This window comes from Polyergus mexicanus, unplaced genomic scaffold (assembly GCF_030449975.1).
Source record: "Polyergus mexicanus isolate NDT 795.1 unplaced genomic scaffold, iyPolMexi1.0 SCAF_10, whole genome shotgun sequence".
NCBI classification, from domain to species: Eukaryota; Metazoa; Arthropoda; class Insecta; order Hymenoptera; family Formicidae; genus Polyergus; species Polyergus mexicanus.
Genome location: NW_027223330.1, coordinates 3,123,113 through 3,143,862, shown reverse-complemented (window position 1 = coordinate 3,143,862; position 20,750 = coordinate 3,123,113). Strand labels below are relative to the sequence as shown.

Genomic DNA, 20,750 nt, shown 5'->3' with positions numbered 1-20,750 from the left:
TTAAATAATAATTGCTAAACTTCTATAATTTTAATAATTTCTCCATTAAATTTATTTATCACAAAAATCCATGTAGATATTTTTATAAAACAAATATTTATTGATATTTTTAATTTCGAGCGATATTCAATAACAGTTGCGAGAAAGTAATTTCTTCAGAGATCAGTGCAATTAAACCGAGCGATTAAATTAAATAGCTTTTCATCATCGAAATAAAGTTCACGTTCTACATACCATTCGTGCTGTTTCTTTTCTTATCATGACACCTAAGTAATCCGCTTTCACGTACAGCTTCTATCGATGTGTATTCAAAAGCACTTTTGCGGCGAGCAACCAGTAAACTCGCCTGGTCGCTGGAAGACAGGTGGACGGCGGGCGGCGCTTTATCGGGCAGGAAACACCAGCAAGTCGTGCATTGTGACCGGTCGAGATTAGAAGCATTGTTTTCGCGCGTTTGCCCGGTCTGAATAGCGTTCCTACAGCGAGGGACGAGAACGAGGGACGGGAATGCGCAGGAATAAGAGAACTCATTTCGACGCCGCCCTTGTTCGTTCACTGCACGTAACGGACGTGTGTGTGCGAGCTTTATTAATTTCCGGAAATTGAGGGCCGTATCTATCACCGAACGTACGATCGATGCTCTCGACGTCACATGATCGAATCGCTTTTCCTGTTTGTCTCTGTCTCTCTTTCTCTCTTTCTCTCCTCCATCTCTCTCTTTCTCAATATAGTGATAACTTTCGCGCGTCAAAAGTTACATAATATTAGATCGCGATTAAAAGAACTGAATAAACAATAATTCAACCGTTGAAGTTTCCTGTTTTTTGCCTAGGGATATCATGCTTTATCTTTTCGGCTAATTGTTATATTTTTTTCTTTTTTATTATGATATTTTGAATGAATATAACAATAAAAAAATATAGCAATTGATTATTTTATAATTCATGCCACGTTATCGCATTATGCAATGTTTCGTACGATTCACTTATTCAGCACAGATAACGAAAAAGTTGAAGAAGAAAATTGAACTCACAATGAGCTATTCGATCGATGTTATATAGCGCGGATGTTTGCTCATAGTTGTAGAGAATAAATGTGTTTTTCGAGAAGAAACTAAACTTTTCGAAAATAAAATGGAATAATAAAAGTCACGGTACGTATACACACATACACGCACGAAATACCGTTCTATTTGCGTTCTAGATTCAACAAAGTTTGTTAACCGGCATTCTGTGCCGCGAAGCTTTGTGTACCTCGGAGAACAATTTCTAATTTTCTGTCGCAACAGCGTGGATTCCATTGACACGAAGAGAAAGGTTCTGCAAGGGTGCATGCTTTAATCCCGTGGAGTTTTTGAAAGAGAAAGGGCCTCTCTCCATTAAAAAGTAATGTTTCATTAACACAAATTTTACGGCGTAATTGTTTGTCGAATGCGTGCAACTTTACATTTTTATTCTCATATGGATAAAACATTTTTTCTAACTACATTCGTTAATCGTTAATAAACTACATTCATTAGTCGTTAAAATCCAGTTATTATTGCGCATGTAAATTATCATACATCGAATAGGTAGATTTAATTTCCGTTAAAATATTACGCTTACAAAAACAAAGCTTTGTATTCGATGTGATTTTTAAATGATGCTTGAATAAAAATGCTACAGTGTTCAAAGAAAAGAATTATTTATGCTGTCAATGCAAATAAAAATTTAGATCAGGAAGATTGCTTCTTTTATATAACAATCATTTTATAATTTTAAATAATTGTTATTATAATAAATATGACAATATAAAGATATCAGAATACGAGAAATATGAAAAAAGGGATATGAACGAATGCAATAAAAAGAGAAGAGATAGATTCATGCGTCAGTGTTTGTTCGCTTTTCCCCGCGAAAAGCGTCCAGTCGGAGCACTGAATAGCACTATCTGCTTCACCTCGTCTCAAAAGCTTTTGATACCTCCGCTGGGGTCGCACTTTTTTGTTCCTATTTTTTAACCGCCCTTGTATTAATCCCATCTACCGAGCTTTTCACATAAATTACGTTATACGCGAAAACGCGTATAAATTTATAGATCTGAAAATTGATATTTACGCATGATATTGACGCGAAAATTTCTCGATATCCCGGAGATATACGTCATAGTGAGATACATTAACCCTTTTTCTTTTTCACGCTCGTTCCAGTTTCACTCGCGGGAATTTGTCGACCGAAGAGGACGCCTCGTAAATTGCACAGTATACGTTGATAACATTTTATGAGAATAATGGTGATTTATCTAGCCGCATAATTCTCTCGAAATATACACGCCGGCAAATGCATAAATAAAACGGTTTAAACTATGCTCGAATGTCGCAATTTTATGAGATGTAATATTGCGATAAAAATGTTTAGCGATACTTGGTTATTACCAACCGTTTGAACAGCAATTCGTGATATTGTGTTACTCGTGCATCTCCATTTTAACGACATCTTTATTGCGTCAGAATATCTCGCAATTACAAAATAATCAAGTTATTCGAGTTACATTGATATTTATTATTTATGACATAAGAATCAATACACTGAATAAAAAAAAAACACATATATATATATATATATATATAACTATAGTAAATATTTAATTTATCATTCGCAACCTAAAATATAGTCATATTTTCGAAATATTATTAAAAAAATATCTAAACTAAACGTGTATCTTTGAATATTAAAAAATGTTAATCTTGATCCACAGTATGAAAAAAATTGAAATTATAAGAATGCACTCGCACAGATTCGCATATCTCAAATATCATTTTCTCTTTCAATTCTCTCTAATTCAATTATTCACACAATTCTTTTCCTGTAGCTTATCTCTTTAATCGTCCTTGAAATTGCATCTCCGTTTTTATGAAAAAAAAAAATAAAAAATAAATAAAATAAAATAAAATAAAATCCGCGTGTCAGGCTTTCAACGCTTTCGCTTGGTGATGCCCTTCCACAGTCATGTCATTATCTGGAACACGTGTCGAGAGTCGCTGAGAGGGATTATAGTGAGAATGCGCGCGTATATCTGTATAGTGTATGTGTCTGTAGCGGAGAATACGAAAAGTAGGTAGGTGTGTGCCGGAGGAAAGCGAGACAGAGAAAGAGCGACGCATAAAATACTATAGAAGAGAGGGCGAAGAGAAGGATGTACGGAACTAGGAGAAGAGAGGAAGAGAAATGCTCGCAAGGGTGGTGTTACCCCCTAATTGCATGCCAGACAGCGACTGCATCTTTCATTCCCTTTCCCCTTCTCGTTCTCTTCCCCTCTATCCCTCTTTTTCATCCTCTTTCTCTTTCCTCCTAGTTCCATCTCTCTCCATCTCTGGCAGCAGTATTTGCGAGCTACCCATCCCCGCGACCACGGCACGCCAGTCCGGAAACGTAGCATAAGAAACGTTATTGCGCCACTCCGCGGAGTTTGCCGGTATACGAGAGGCTGTCCCACCTCCTTCTCTTCTCCACCTCCCGTTTTCATTTCGTCCGACAACGTGCATCCGGAAGAGGCATCGGGACATAGTGTATTACACGCCGAGTTTATAAGGTATATACCCCCTGTGTCCTTTCACATAGATCTTGCTCAAAATGTTGTCGCAAAAGTATCGTTTTTAATCATAAATATACCGTATTTACCGATCATGTAATAAAAAAGAAAACACAATTTACCACGCCAACTGATTCTTCGTATATCAATCTGTTCCAACGCAATACGTAATAACGAATCAATATTCGATTATCCGAGTCAGCTGATTTTTAGATTTAAGATTTTCTCAATAAAGATCTTGGAGAATGGGCAATGTGAATTTCAATTAAATATTTTTTCTTGATAAAAAATAAGACATATTGAGAAAGTAGACGTAAATTATATAGAATATATATAACTAAGAGTTTCTACAATATTTTTGACGCACGCGAGAATGGCGAAAGTTAGCAGATGGTCGTTTGGATCCTGACGGCGGCTGCGAGTCCTATACCTGTTGATCCCTCGTCGGCGAACCCACCCCACCCCCCCTCCCCGTCCACACCCCCGTGTCGGGTCCGGTGCGGGCGAAGCGGCAGGGTAAATAACTGTCGGCGGAACAGCCCGGAATTATGCCGGCCGCTCTCAAAGAGCGATAAAATAAATCATGCTTCGCGAGGACACGCGCATTGCGGCTGTATCCACCTATCTCATCCACTCGCGCAATATCCTGTCGGCTTCGTAGTAGATAAGGGTGACGAAGGCGGCCTGTGGCATCCCTCGGGAAATCAGAGAAAGATGCACTGCGACTCGGAGGGTCATGCTACCCCTCTCATCCCCGGCATCTCTTTCTGATCCGGCATCCTCTCGTTTTCGTACTTTTTCGCGACGCGCATTCAACTTTCTCTTGTCTTTAGACGCTCGAACACGGGGTGGATCGGTTCGACAAGGGGCACAGAAAACGAGAGGGTGGAGAAGAGAAGAAGAAGAAGAAGGAGGAGGAGGAGGAGGAGGAGGAGGAGAATAGGGGCTTTTGCCGAGAAAGCGGATGCCGCAATGCATTGGCGGCGCCGCGTTAAATTGAGTTTCTCACATAATTCGCTAGAGAGTTCACCGTTAAATTCGTCAGTTATTGGATGCGCAAATTGGGACGTGAATGCGATATAGATTGCGATGAGAAAAGAAGATGATTTTTAGATTATCTCATTCACACGAGTTCTTTTCAGTTAAATTCTTTACGTTTGTTTTTTCTGTACATAATTCATAATCAGATATAATTCACAGTTATCGATAATTCGAGTACGTAAAAATACGATAAAAATTAATCTATGAATAATTCATATTAGTAGAAAAATTGCTGCAATAATATAAACGCGATTGAGGTGAGACGTTTGTCTAAATGCTTCGTTTGCTTTATAAACTTTTCCTTTCTGCAGTATAATTGTCGGAAGACAATAAAATTACATCAAATAAATTCATAAGGCAAAAACGGAATCAAAGGAATGAAATCCAAGCCACATTTACTGTTTACTTTAAAGATAATTAGCTTAAGATTATTTTGCTCTCAAAATAACGACATTTGATTCGAAAGATTCTTCCATATTTTTTCGATAAGTTTTTAAAACAGAATTAGTGAAGGATTAGACGAAGATAAGACGAAAAAGATATTTTACGATAAACAAAATTATTCCAATACATTTCTCGCGACAGCCTTCATATTTCTATGTAATTTATGAATAAACGCAAACATATATATGTACGTATGGAATCAACGCAAACAAAATAAATACATAATTAATATTATCGTTATTTTATCTGTATTCACCAATCGATGTATCGCCGTTATATCTGTATCACACATTGCTCACTGACGGCTGTATTGCCTTGCGGATATTTCCATGCAGTGCCAAATCCACCTTGACAGAAAAACAAAGTTAATTAGAATCCATTTTTCTAGCAATCCCGATATTTTTACACATGCGAGATTTTCTATTAATGGGTAAAATACGTGGAATATACGGCGCGATTTGCTCGTCATTTCGAAATAACGTAATTTGTCGTGATTATATAGGATTAATTAACACCAATGGACATTCTTTCGCTGACGAAATTTACTGCTGTAAAATTGCGCGGGAAAAATATAACTCGCGAAACTATGACGGCCATTTTGAATAGCAAGGAACGTAAACGATCGCGATTAATTACATTGTGAAAAATATATAAAATATTACTTTCTCGAAAAGATTGATAATAAGAATGATACCTATCAATTATTTACCATCTTTCGGCAGTTAAATTTAAACACGATGCCATCGTGACGCAATCTGGCCCGATATCTTTTCTCGACGTTCCCGACATTCGTTTATACGCGACGATCGACACTCGACGATTGACGGGGGACACGCGATTGTATTCAGATTATAACGCGCGTTTATCGCTTCTGCCGCTAACTTCGGGACAAAGCGTTGACTGATCGCGCGAGCCCGTGCGTTTAACGACTGATAAACATCGATCGCTATTATTTACGAAGCATTCACTCTCGACGTCTCGACGCGATCACTCGATACTCGCTCCATACTTTTCCTCCCGAAGTTTGTCGTTAAATTCAAGACGAAGTATCCACTGTCCCTAGCTCACGTCCATAGACACAGTAAACATAGACTGCGTACTTCGTTTGACGCTACTTTCGTTTCGAAGCGTTTGATGAACCAATCAGAGCGAGGAATTTTGCGAAAATAGCGTCAAGTGAAATGTAGCTTTAATCATAAGTGATTCGGTAGAAAAAATAAGATTAAAAAGGGAACGCAATATGATTTAGGAGTTTGTTTATTTTGATAGATACGCGTAGTTTATGTTTACTATCTCTATGTTCTTTATTCTCTCTCTCTCTCTTTCTCGTATGCTCACATTCCATATCCGATCAGATATTAATTCCATTAAATGGAAAATTCGCGCAATTATAATATAATCGAAATAATTTTGCCTAATATTTTATTTTAGCGATAAATTTGTACATTCTTGTTTTCTTTGCATTTTCAGCGATTTATATATTGCATGAACGTGAAAAGTTTCGAAAAATTCGTTTCGCATCATCGTCTAGAGGCACGCGCGAATCACTTACAAATTCGTGAAATACTTGCCAAGTTTCTCAAAGCATTACCAAACTGAAACGAGTTTCATCCGTCCCGAGAACGATTAAATTCGATTGATCATAGGGTACGTTCGATCGAGGATGTATCTCTTGTAATTAAATTCCAAGTTAAATTCCAAGTCAAAAATTAAGTAAAATGTGATACGTTGAGAATCTTCTATATAATCGTTTTTATCAAGTTTTTATTACATAATTCTGACGTGATATCAATACAGGAATAACATCAGAATCTTCCGACGATTCGATAGATAATTGCTAATTAATGTATTATTTACTTTTCGACTTAATTGCGTATATACGTATGTAGTTTTTACAGATTGTCGAAATGTATCGGGAGCGCGTTATAAAAGTACGTACTTCAAGTACGACATAGAGCCGTCTTAAAGCAGATGCGATACAGTTATACGTCACGAGCTCGCTTCCCCTTCCCTTCGATTCCGGGAATCGCTCAGCGCGACGCGTATCCGTATGCGTGTCCGTATGTGTGTGTCCAGCAGTAGGACACGTGTTATATCGCGTATCCTCGAGTCGAGCTAATTCCAGGAATGGATTCAAGACGCTTTTAGAATCTTTTATCAAATCGTCGAAAACGAATGCGAATATCAATAATATAATGTGTAGAATATTATCGTATGATCGTAATGTGTGTTTTCTCTTTTTCTTTTAATATAACGAGGATAATTCTTTCTTAATTATCGCTCTCTCTCTCTCTCTCTCTCTCTCTTATAAAAAAATTATTGCTCAATAATTGCTGTAATATAATATCAATAAATTATTTAGATAATAATTCTCATCGATATAACGTTCGTAATAGTCGCGAAAGCAAATCAATCGAAAGTAAAGTATCGCTGTGTTTTTCCATAACGATTGGAAAATCAGCGCGACGCATTTTTCGCGTTCTTTTCGCGCAAGTAAATACGCGTAGAAAATGTAATATTTAATTGTGCGTTTATTTAAATTTATCCAATCGTAATCGATTACATTCTGATGATTTTTATTTGCGAGAATAAATATAATTTTGAAGCAAATAGACGCTTCGTATTATTGTATATTCTCCATTAATTCACGCTCGCGCGCACACACATACAAAATACGTAATGTACGAAGTGAGCGCAAAGTCCTCGGGGGATTACGCGCGTAATCGTGGTAAGTTGACAGCGCAAGTCAAGAGAAAAATGAAAATGTGATACCACTTAAGCTGAATATCGTAAAAACATTGCTGCCACACAATCTTTATTGTATAAATTTTTTAATTCTCTTTCTCTCTCTTACATCATATATATTTATATGTGTGTATATTTATATATAATTTATATATATTTACACATTATATACATACGTACACTTGGGTGTGTGAACTGAAACTACCTAAATCGATTGCTACAATTATATAAATTCATTAGATACGTATGTATATTTAATATAATATATAACATATAATTTCATCGCAATAATTGCGTAATAAAATTAATCATTTTATTATATTTAAAAATCATTGTATATAAAAATATGCTGAACGATGTTCAATCGTGATTAATTTATTTGTTTGTCGTTTATGTTTTTTCTATGTATTTTTCTTTTAGAGAGAGAGAGAGAGAGAGAGATGCTATGATTTTTAGTATAATTAAAAGAAACATTTTTGGTCGATCAAATGGCGGTATCAGAGCGTAAAATTTTAATACTATTATTAAAATCGAGAGATATTAATCGCATCGAAATACGCAACAATATATAATTAATTTCTTTTAAATATTAATTAAATTCGAATATATTAATTTTTAACATTTTGCCATCACGAAGCTCATCGATGTTACGGTTTTACATTAATATTCTCTATCGCCAATGAAATTCCCGATAATACTTTATAAAAGTCGAAATAAAATCGACGTACAATTCTATCGTAATATTATAAGATCGTACGCCCCGTTGGAATGCGATCAGAACATAAACAACAACGAATGTCGCGCGCGGCGCCAACTTTTTGTTGACTAGCGTAGTCACGTGTGTCTATATTATATCGCGTTTCGGGACGAGCGAACGACTCGAAGTCAGTCGCGTCGTAGCCTCGTTATGTCGAGCATCTCGCACGTCCCGTACGTGTACCTTTTCGATTTTAAAGCGGTGTTGCGCGTATCGGAAGTAACATATCGGATGGAATTAACGTACGATGTGAGTGTTGAGTGGTGATAAACACACGCGTCACGATTGGGATTAATAATATTTTTCGAGACTCTTTTTTTTATTCTCATTTTTTTTCTAGCGATGCTCGTATCGTCGCGAAGTTGTCTCACCTTCTCTCCTTTTCCGTTAGTATATTTTTATGTATCGGAGCGCTTGGCGTGCGTTCAACGGATATCGGGAGAAAATATGTGTGCGTGTCGCATAAAGTATCGGGCGTTTATTATATCGTGTTAATTAATCCGCGCGATCGTTAGCCGGTGTTCTTCGTTCGATTCGTATTGACGCGAGTATGTTCGGAGAGATGGATGAGAAGATGGCGGCCGTTGAATTTTCTGGTAATTACTTTTATTTTTGCTTAATTACGTATTTAATTAATTATCTCCTTCGGAATGTGACTTGATGAAATTTATTTATTGAATAACAAATAATGAGATAGATGAGCTAGACAAATAAAGACGGATAAATTAGTTTTATATTAATTAAATCGTTAAATCGCGAATATTATGCGAAATAAATAATAATGATAAAAAAATATTTTTTTAACCATGTTACGCGGCCGATATATATTCTCTTGTATATACAACATTGCGAATTTAATGCCATATCGTACGTGGTGAAAGTTTTCCTCTCGACGAGGAGCGCTCATCTCTCCGGACAGCGTGAGAGATGATGCGATGACATGATAAATCCGCAAAACTTTGGCGGGCTGCTCAAACGAACATTTGCAACTGCTTTCCGTCGACAACGACAGCGCGAAAACACACTCGACTACTACTATATCCGTGCAGTGTGTACCCCCCCACGTGGCGAGTCCTCCTTCGTGAGAGGACGAGTCTCGAGGAGGCTCTTTCGCCGTTTCTACCGGGTGCGCACGAAATACATAATGCCGCGAATATGTACCGTCCGATGGCCGTCATATAGGGCTGTATGCGCGCGCGCGCGCGCGTGTGTGTGTGTGTGCGCGCGCGCGCGTGCGTGAGCGATGCCGAACACGAGAAACCACTCAGGCCAACTCGTCTGGCGTGCGTTCGCAGAGACGACTCGTTCGCGTGTATATTCATTTTCCTTCTCGCTCTCCCTTCCCCTCCGTCTCTCTTCCTCTCTTCCTTTTCTCACTTTCGGATCTATTTGGATTCGCGTGTGTAGCGTGACAGAGGGTTGAGATAAAAGAGCGTTCTCTCGGACGACTCGCGTCCTCGAGTACCCTGGAGTTTATCTCATTTTGTCCCTTCGACTTCAGAGTAACCGACATCAGGGGAAATCTTCGTGGGTCTTTCCCCCATAGGTAAAGATCTTCGTTTGGCGCGATAATGAAATCGGAGGATCGAGTTTTTCGCGTGGAATATGATTTTCATTAAGCACGGAATATGTTCGTTGTTCGCGGAACGATATGTCATTTCTTGTTATCCGCCCGTAATTTGTTCATCGATAAATTTCAACGCGTGATTACATCTACAATATATGAAAAATTCTTGAAAATTTAAATATTTTTCCCCAAGAGTATTTGTGTGAAAGATAATAATAATTTATTTCATCCCATTTAAATATTCTCTATTCATTTATTTAGAAATTGAGCGATGAGAAAGAAAATTTTGATTCTAATAATTATATATTTATCACCTGCAGCGAATATCGAATAAAGAAGTCGCAATTAACGAACTATTTATCTCGTCGAAGAGATCGAGCGTCGCGATAGTCCGGCTAATTGCCGAGATTTGTGACTCTGCGTAACCCGAAGTTTCTCCGCGAGAGAAACATAGTTTTCGCGCAAGTTAAGGGCGTTCTTTTCGTTTTATGTTCCAGGTATCTTTCGTCTAATGCAGTGGCCCCTCCCGTCCGGCGAACTTTATGAAAACTCCGGTAAGTGTGGCGCGGATTCTCGCACAATTTTCCCTCGTTATAGAATGATATATGTATACCAACAGCTCTGCCCACGGACTAATGGCAAAGTGCTCCCTTCCTTTTCACGCGTCGCGTCGCGCGCGCAAACTATCGGGAAACTGTTTCGTTTCCTCGAAAAATAGCTCGGAATAAGGACGAAAGATGGTCTATATACAATTTATATATACTGGATTCCGATATAGGTTGAGTCTCTTACGAAGGACGCATTTTTCTCGTGAATTAAATTATATGCGACTTATCATTCTTCGTGTAATGAGAGATCTGTGCATTGCACTTATATATTGAATAAATTTTACAATCGTCATTTTGTATTTTAAATCATATATTGAGACGAACGATTTAACATTTAGATGTGATAATAAATCAATGATAATGACGCGTTATAATAATAATGGCTAACGTGATTTATAATCACTCGAGTATACCTAACGCGAAGCTTAAAAGGCGAGGGTAACTTCTTAGATTAGATTCTCAGGCATGTCGCCAAATTCGCATTCTTGCGCGGCCATTAAACGAAGCTTGGCTGTTATAAAGCGCTTTTGATAAAGCCTTGCTACCGTTCCCCTGCCTCTATCTGCCAAAGGCAGTCTCTGATAATTAAGTCGGGCCCGTAGCGACGTCGCTTTCCATTGTGCCGGGCAAATGGGCTGTTTAACCCGGATACACGACTCTATCCCCCGGTTATCGTGCATGTATCGGCGCAATCGATCACCGTCCCACATCTCTTCGTCCCTCAATTCCTCCTCCTAATCGTCCTCCTCTTTCTCCTCCGTAGTTTCCCCTTTGCACCCTCTTTGCCGACCAACGGGACCAGCTGTTATCCCTTTCTCCGACCTCGAGTATTATCAAAGTTTTGATAGGCGTACGAAAAGGTTTTCCGCGCCGCGAAATGTAATTTTAACGGATCTTGCGAAAACATATTCACGCGGATTGACTTATTTTTATTTTACAGTTCGCCGAACGGATATAACGAAACAATATTTTTATATAATTTTCATATTTTTCCTCGCACAAATATTTTCTACGTACAAGAAATGCGTACAGATTCAAATCTCCTAATGAAATTCGAAAGAAACTCGTTCGGAACACGAGCTATCTTTGTTCAACCGTGCGAGAAACGCCGATATCAGCTTCGCAATATGACACGGTTCAGCGGACAGAGGTCGTCGATCGGCAAATACCAGTAAACGCGAAATTCGATCTACCATATTCGAGAATATCGGACGTCGACGTATATCCTTTCCCCTAAGACGCAATGTGGGGCGACAGTCGCGAGGAAACGGAACGAAAATATTGTTCCGCGAAGAGACATTTTCGACGATGTTACTCGCATCCCCACCAAAGGTATCCGGACTCGAGGGTGGAAAATCCAGCCGAAACGAATTCGCGAAAATCTTCTCCGGGGAATGGACGTCTCCGAAACGCGCATCGCCTTCTCCAAGTTTCTTGCGAGATCTCTGACATTTGAGACACTTTAAAAACGTGCCCGGACTACCTGACAGCCGGGTATGCACTCTCGCGATAACGACTCGCTCGTGCTCGAACGAGGAAGAGAAAGAGAGTTGGATTTCTTCATTTTTATTAATACGGAATTACTTCCCTTCCGTCCAATTCATTTCTCTTCGCGAAAAACGCGTTCTTGTCGCGAATGAAATTTATCTTTTCGTGATGTTTCTGTGTCTTATGAGTAGATTCGTTTACCTGCGTAATATTCAGGCAAGATTATACAATCTTATATAATTATAAATCTTGATACGCGTGACAAATAATTTCACGAATATGCCTCGACGATATCAGATTTTTCTAATTATTTATATTAATAATGTATTTCATATATGACATTTGAAAATTTTTCTAGTAATTTTTAATTACCACAATAGTTAAACAAGAATCTCTTAGTTACGATTTAACGATTAAAATATCTTGCGAAGTTAATGGTGCTTAGTCGTTAAACACGCAGTCTCCCTCGTCCCTTGACGAATAATGTCTCATCTACAATGACAAAGATACACGACGTCTTGTTACGATCGCGCGGAAAATCCAGTTTGGACGAAAACTTTTGGCACGGCCGACACTCGTGACACATCGTGCATTTTCCGTACGTGACAGGAATGTACACAACGTGCTCGGTCACGACTACGCGACGAAAAAGTTTTGGGTAAGAAGGATATTAATTATTATCGTTTCTCGTTAACGCGAGTGCGATCGACATGGCAAGATGAACGTCGAGCAGTATGTCGTTGATCGTCGTCTCGTCATTAAGCCTCCCTCCCCCCTCTCTCTCTCTCTCTCTCTCTCTCCTTTGTCTATCGATCAGATTCGGAAACCACCTGCCGCTTTCAGAGTCAACCTCGTTCACGAGGAATTACACGATGTTCGCGGCAGATGCGCCGATGCATCGGTGAATAATAGCATCCTCCTTGGTGCGGAAAGGGTTGTCGCGAAATCTTCAAACGATAAATTAATCCGGAGATTAATTAGCGGCAAATAGAACGCACATCCGAATCGCGTGTGTGAAAATAAATTTGTAATATTTATTATAAAAATAATTTGATTTTTAATGAGGGAGAAAAAATGGAGAGAGAGAGAGAGAGATGATAATTGTGATGTCAAAAATTGATGTGTATAAATGTGTATTTCGTAACATAATTATTTTAATTATTAATTTTGAAAAATAAACTGGGCCAAAGCGAGTAAATTTATTTTTATTTGATTTTATCATTTCGCGTACGCTTTAGTGGTTTCGAGAAAGAAAATATAAAATACGGTATACAGAAGTGCACGAAACATTTGTCTACTCGGCGTTTCTCATGATTTATGGCGGTATTATTCGCACCCAGCTACACTTTCAATAAAATAACATCGATATTCTTCGAGTGACATTATTGAGACGGATTGTTTTCATCGTATTGAACGTTGCCTCGAGTACGCAAATTTTTCGTTAGTCCGCCCTCGTTCGACCGTCATCAATATCCAGCGCAATATCGGCATCTGTTCATTATTATTCATTACCATTGCCTATAAATGATGTATATATATTCCGAAATGTTATAGCGCGAAATATATCACGAAAAACAAAATCTCCAAACATACATACACAACACCACATAGAGATAAATACAATATAAAGTTAATGCGACTAGAATTAGCACATGTACAAAAACGTTAATCTTATCTTTAATATTTTTCTTTTCTTAATTTTTATTCAATTTTATTACATTACTATTTCATCTCTTTTAATATCGTTTAATTAAAATCTCAATAAGCCTAAATGCCGTATTAGATAAATAATACAAATTTATTCGGAAACGATTAATATGTATATTAAGACGATGTTGTTGGCAGTTAAATATCTTCTCTAAAAATTACATATATATATTTTACAATTATTAGGCACAGATTTGAAAATTGGTTGTAAAAGGGAAGCTTGATTTAATTTATTAGTAATTTGCGCGAAAACTAGATTTGTTCCATTAGTACGCTTCACTCAAGTATATTGGCAGCACATTATGCCGCCATTTACGTTTGCAATATCAATTTTCCCATTTGAAATTTCTCATTAATTATAAACAAATGGCGATCTGACCCGTTTTAATTATAACGCAAGTTTCCACTTTTCATTAGAAAAGAATATGATCTCTATCTCTCTCATATGTATGTTACTACGCTTCGATGATATAAATAAATTTTTCTCATTTGTATTTTTACAAAGTTTCCCTTTTAAAGACTATTAATATGATAAAATATGATTTTTATGACAAAGATTATTGCGCATTATGATGCTTTATCAAGCATCTCTTTAATCCGTCTCCGTAATAACGCCAACCCCAATTTAAGTTCCCAAACAATTCCCAAGCTTCCTGCAAAACTTGGAAATCAGATTTCTGCCTACATCCCAGAACGATTTGCGAAAATTTCGCGAAGTAATTCCCACGGTAGTAATTCTGTCGGCTAACGCCGTATCCCTTAAACGAGCTGTTTATTTCGAAAGTGACGTAAATCGAATTTAACAAGCCTGATATTGTACATCTAATATTAAATGAATATTTTAAATCCTTTATATATACAATATATAAAGCAGCAGAATTTCTTCAAGAAACTTTTCATTCATCTTTCGATATTAAATTTGAATTGATTTTTTCTTAGAAAAATAATTTTTCTTGCAACTTGTCAATAAATATCTCGATAATTAAATGTAAAAATCCAAGAAAGACCTTATCAAAGGGCCATTTCTCGACAAAAGTTTTTTTTCTCGGGGAAAAAAAAAATTAAAATCCGATCCTTTGATTCACGCACGAGCCAATTGTCGTAAGAATCGAGTCGGGATTGCGACGAACAATTCGGCACACTCTCTTCACGTGGGAATGAGAGAATAGGGAAGAGGAGTTTTCGGCCGGCTGAGGACTGGTCGGATTAATCTGCATATTAGCATCCACGACGGGGCCATTTGCATTCCCGTGACGGAATATCTGCAGTGTCGGCGTCTTCCGTCGCGTGGCGACGACATGCCGACGATCCCGTAATGATCGCAATGACAGATGCGGTCGCGGTGCGGTCGTGTCGCACGTGCGTAGAAGGTTGAAAGATTTAATTAACGCTCTGAGCAACGCTTACAATCCGCCAGTATCAAAAAGAGAGAAGAGATTTAGATAAAAGGGATATCAAGTATTCGTTCACTGTCATAAATTGTATCTCGCAAGACATATAAGCTTTGATCAAAATTTTATTCTTTCGACATTCCGGACGTTCTTTTCACGCGTATTTTTCATTCGGTGTGTCAAATTTTTTCGCTTGTCGCGATCTCGCTTATTCTTTGTTCTAGAATTCACCCTTGTTTCTTTTATTCCTTTCTTGATTTTTTTCCTCCGCACTTTTTCAATCTCCCCCAGCGGATTAGGAGTTCAGAGCGCGCCGTCTTCTTCGGCGTCTATTCGTGTCTGTTTCGTGGTGGGACAAACTGTTCATCGTTTTCTTCGAGCGTGATTTTATGGTCAACGGCCGGCAAATTAACCGGGAAAACAGCAGAGAAATGCTAAGATCACGATCACTTTACGTGAAATAATATCTTTAATATCTAATTTCTCAATAAGATGATTAAAATTTTAAAAATTCCAAGAAGTATGATATAGATTCCAGAGAAATATAGCTTAAAATTATTAATTTGATCTTTCATTGATAGATAGGCAATTGAACAAAAATAAATATTTCGAATTTTCTAGATTTTTCTATTTTAAATGGAGAATAAATTGATAGGATTCGGTACGATGATATCAGAAACGAAAAAGTTCGATAACGAAATTAATAAGAGTGTATCCTCGCGATCGCGTTTCTCTCCGCAAAGTTTTTCGGAGAACCGATTCGTGCTTTTCACGTAATTACCTATTGCGAGACGAGAAAGAAGCCGCGATATCGATTGAAACGCTCGATGAATTTTTCGAAGAGTCGCGAATTGCATTAAAATGTCAAAGCGAAAGCGAACTCTCTGCCAACTTTGCTTTTCCTCTTAAACCTCTTTTAAATTTATTTTCTCATTTTAAAAAATCGAGCCAAACTTTTCGTGCTGCAAAATATAAAAAAAAAATGTGACTCGAGATTCCATTAGAGCGCCCGATTTCTCTTACTTTGCGGTCTTCTAACGAATAATAATAATAATAATAATAATAATAACAATAACAATAATAATAAAAAAAAAGTTTTGAAGAAAACTACGTCATGGTACATCTTTAAAAAAGAAAGTGTATATAAGAGAACGGTGTTTTTTGCGCAAGATGGTAGAATTTTGTAAACTTGGCGAACAATGCAAGCCCGGCGAATCCGGTGCTTCTACGTTGTCGCGCGCCGTGGATTAACCTCTTTACTGCCGTCGTATTAATAAAGCGAGAATGTAAAAGCGGCGGATTATAAAACTGTCCGCGACGGATTTGCAGACGGGAGCGATTATTACAGTCGGCAGCGCGCTTTTATGCGGGAGTAAGCGTCATCGCGGCCATTTTTGCAAAAGCACCCTTTGCACTTGATGGGTCGGTCTAATTATCGTCGTTAGAATAAAGATGTTAGCTTAATAGACTGATGGTTACATTCACGAAAATAGGTAGAATGAAATAAAGTTGCATTTCAGATATAGAACAGGCGATAAAATGTATTACTTTAAAGTTAAGAATTACGAACGGGCATCCTGTAGTTTGTGCAAGATCATTAATTTGTTTTAATTTCGCTTTCGATGCGTTACATTTATTTAATAAAAATTATATGGCTACATTTATCGTTAAACATGAGATGCAAACACGAACAATCGTTGTCACATGTAAATATATTAATCTGTCGCGAGTTCAACATATTACGCTATATTTATCCGCAGCTTTAATGAGACAGCGATGCGTTAATTATATAATGAGCTGGATGGACCATGAGCAACTAATCTAGTTTTCGATCGATTGACTACATAATTAATAAATTCAACTCCAAATTATCCGCCCTCGTGGCTTCTCGTAAGCGATTAATTGTAAATTATATATGTATCGGTGTAATTTGGAAGAACATGCATTTTCCTTCTCTTTTTTATTTACGATTTGCGTGAAATCAATCACTTTAGCAATTTCGACTTTTTTCATTGAGATACGATCGGATATAGCGTCTTTCCTAAATAGCAGTCCTTTATCCTACATCTTTCATGAACGTTCTCAAAGACACACAACCTCGGTAATCGAGATGAAATCGGTCTCTATCTTTGACGTATGATAATTCCTGACGAAAATTCAAATTTTGATGCGGGCAATAGAATGGCGGACGACAAGAGTCGAGCCCGAGTATCTTTCATCGGAACTCCCGCGGGAGTCATCCTACCGGCGAACTCGCCCGAATTCACCGACAATTTTGGGAAAACCTCTTAGCCACGTGGGACATACGGGTGCCTGAGTTTCCTCCACGTTCTCGTTTTGAGAACCGTAAACTAGAACAAGCCGCCGTGTCCTCTCCGTCTTCTCCGAAGTGTGACGAAGTGCTCTAGAGTCCATTCTCCTCTCCTTATGTCCAAACTCTCCTCTTCAACGCCTCTCTTTCTCATTCCATCCTTTTCCCTCTGCCCTCCCCCTCCCTCCTCTCCCGTGCTTTTCATCCGCGGTTCCCACGAGATTACCCTGATTCTTGCTCAAGATGGCAAGTTTCCAACATTTCCGCATTAACACGACTTCCATATCATTAACTTCCCGGCATTTATATATGTTGCGATTTAATTAACGCTTATAAACCCGCGATGAAGGTAATATCGAAGTTCCGTATTGTATTTATTAGCTATTTGAGTTTGCTAAGCTGAAAGTTGCGTTTGCTACTATAGATGAGTTTTCAATTGATATTTCGATAAGACTGCAAAAATATCTCACGTCATCTTCGAAACAAATGACTCGTATAAAGGCATCTTATTTAATACGATTACGATAACGTGTAATTCATTATTCGCTTTTATTAGATCTGAAATTTGCGATTCTCATCACTACGCCGTCGAATTATTCACTCCCTCTTTACCCTATTCTCATCGCGTTACTGTTCCGTCCGTTAAAAATCTTCGAGCCCGAGAATAAACGTGATGGCGCATCTCGGGATCGCTCAATTAACGAAGCAATTGTCCGCATCGTCGCTTACGCCCGCGGGTCTATTACCGGCCGTTGCAAAAACACGAGACGCATAATCGGCGACGCCGGTTTGATAATCGATCCTTTTCTAAAATAACGCACCTCTCGGAAGGTGCCCTACGAGTGGAGCAAGATTTTTCAGCAAGAAAGCAGCGCGCGTGTAAAGATTCGTTTAAAGCGTTTTTTTTTTTTTTTTTTTTTTTTTTTTTGTACGGTACAATAATAGTACTCATTGCATGTTTACAGAGAATAACATCTGAATATAAATCTTTAAAAATACGGCACGTTCACAGACGGAAAGAGAGAAGGCGGATAGAGAGAGAAAGAAGCAGGGGAGGGAAAGCGAGGTCAATTACGATTGAGCGAATTCGTGGGAGGCTCAAAGGAAACTCGACGCGGCGGAAACGAAGGTTTAATCTCGGTTATATGAACTCGGTGGTAGGCGCGAAGCGTTACGACGGCACGGGCGCACAAAAGGTATCGGGATGGACCGCATTTTATCGGGCGCGTTTTTACTACAGGGTCGGAGGGTTGGCGGTGGTCGGTCGACTGCGCGAGTTTGCGGCCGACAGTATGAATGTTTGATGGAGTGAGCCGATGGATCGGAAGTGCCGGAGAATCGTCTCTCTCTCTCTCCCTCCTTCTCTCTTTGTCTATCTATTTATCTCCGTCTCTCTCTTTCTCGCCGTCCGATATTACCCGCGATAACGTCACTCGTCGATCAAATAAAGGGACTTGACGCGGCGAGAGAGTCGGGGAAGGGATGAGGGTTTCAAGTGACGGACAGGTTACAAGATTGGAGGCGCGCAGAGCCGTGATTCGTTTTCGCGAGGGGGTTGGCTCTCGTAGGATTCGGAGCTTAAATTCGTCGCATTCTCGCTCTCTGTTTCTCTCTCGTCCCTTGAAATTCATACGAGTGTAATTCGCGCGCGCGCGAATTCACTCTCCGATCGAGCGTGCGCGAAGTAACTTCCTATCGATCGTCGCGTCGTGGAAACGTGTATTTTCTCTTCGCGAATTAAAACGATTCGCCGCGCGCGCCATGCTTTGCCACTGTTTATCCTGACCGAGTTTTTTTTTCATAATTATTTTTTTTTTATTCTTTGCGCTCTATGCGTATGTACGTGTGAGTATAAAGGGGCCCCGCTACACGGAACATCCTCTCGCTGTTTTGTAACTGCGCCATTTTATCGTAATTATATTCCAATCGTCGAAGAGCACTAGTTCCTTGGTACTAGACTTCTTCACGTAGGTGCAAATACGTCATTCGTCGTCGTTGTCCTGTTTGTAATGAAGACGATAATTTTTACATGGATCACGTGATTATATTTTATGCTTCGCTAGCATAATAATAATATGTAATTAAATATAGTTAAAAGTAACAGTCTTTTCGTTAATCTTTCTAAATATATATACCGATGTTATAATAGTTTGAGAAAAGTTAGTGAACATTGTATCAACAAATTTTGTATACAACAGGTAATATAACGTTTTATAACCACGTCTGAGTAATTACGGTGTGAAAATTCTATTAAAATTAAAACATGAAATTATTTTTTTCAATATTGAAAAAAGGTTTTTTTTATTACCGTAAAGTCACTTCTATTGGCGTAATACTACCTTATTTTACGACATTGTTCCGAGTGGTAAAACAATGTATCTTGCATGTATCTTTAAATTCAAATAACCCGCGTTTATTGCACATTTAAAGACAGATTTTTCTACATAAATGAAAACAGAATTTATCATAGTTATATTGTGGATTTTTATGAATAGTAATTATTAATTTTTTTTTTTTTTTTTCGACGTCATTTCTTAGTCAAGATTTATTTCTAGCGTAATATACATTGTTCGCAATAGACTGCGTAGCACTGCGTGTGAAAAAAGGAAGTATTTTTTTTTTTGCACATTATCGTCATCGTGTGTAGTTTTGCATTGCCGACTTTTACCTCGGTAAAAACGCGACTTTAGTTTCCGTTAATAGATCTCTTATTATTTTGCACCCCTACGAGAATTGCCGTATGGTAATGAGTAGTTGGCTACCACTGGACTGGCGCCAGGTTGGCTGGAACCTGACACGCGATCAATCAACCTGCTGCTGCCTTGTCCCCTGGCTGGGTTCACCTCGCTTCGAACCTCACTTGAGCAATTCGCATTCCCGACACGATATATGAACTTCCTGCAACGGAAAGATCGAGGCAGGATTTACGACTGAAAGATCGATTGATGCTGATGTGCGTGTAAACAATGTGCAACAAAAATAATTATTATAAAAGAATATAGAGAGAAAATTGATATATAACACTTTTACGTGAGCGCTAATAAAAATAATATCAAGACAATTTAAAAAGAGGAAGAGAGAGAGAGAGAGAGAGAAAGAGAGGAGAGAAAAAGATATATAT

General features: G+C 38.3%; 1 protein-coding gene across 1 annotated transcript in view; it reads left to right on the top strand.

The window, feature by feature from the left end:
* LOC138936787 (protein Fe65 homolog) overlaps positions 1-20,750 on the top strand; it is a 143,998-nt gene that overhangs the window by 15,673 nt on the left and 107,575 nt on the right. The window contains exon 2 of the mRNA XM_070302448.1: positions 10,622-10,678. The gene's annotated coding sequence lies outside the window, so the exon portion shown is untranslated. The remainder of the gene's footprint in view (positions 1-10,621; positions 10,679-20,750) is intronic.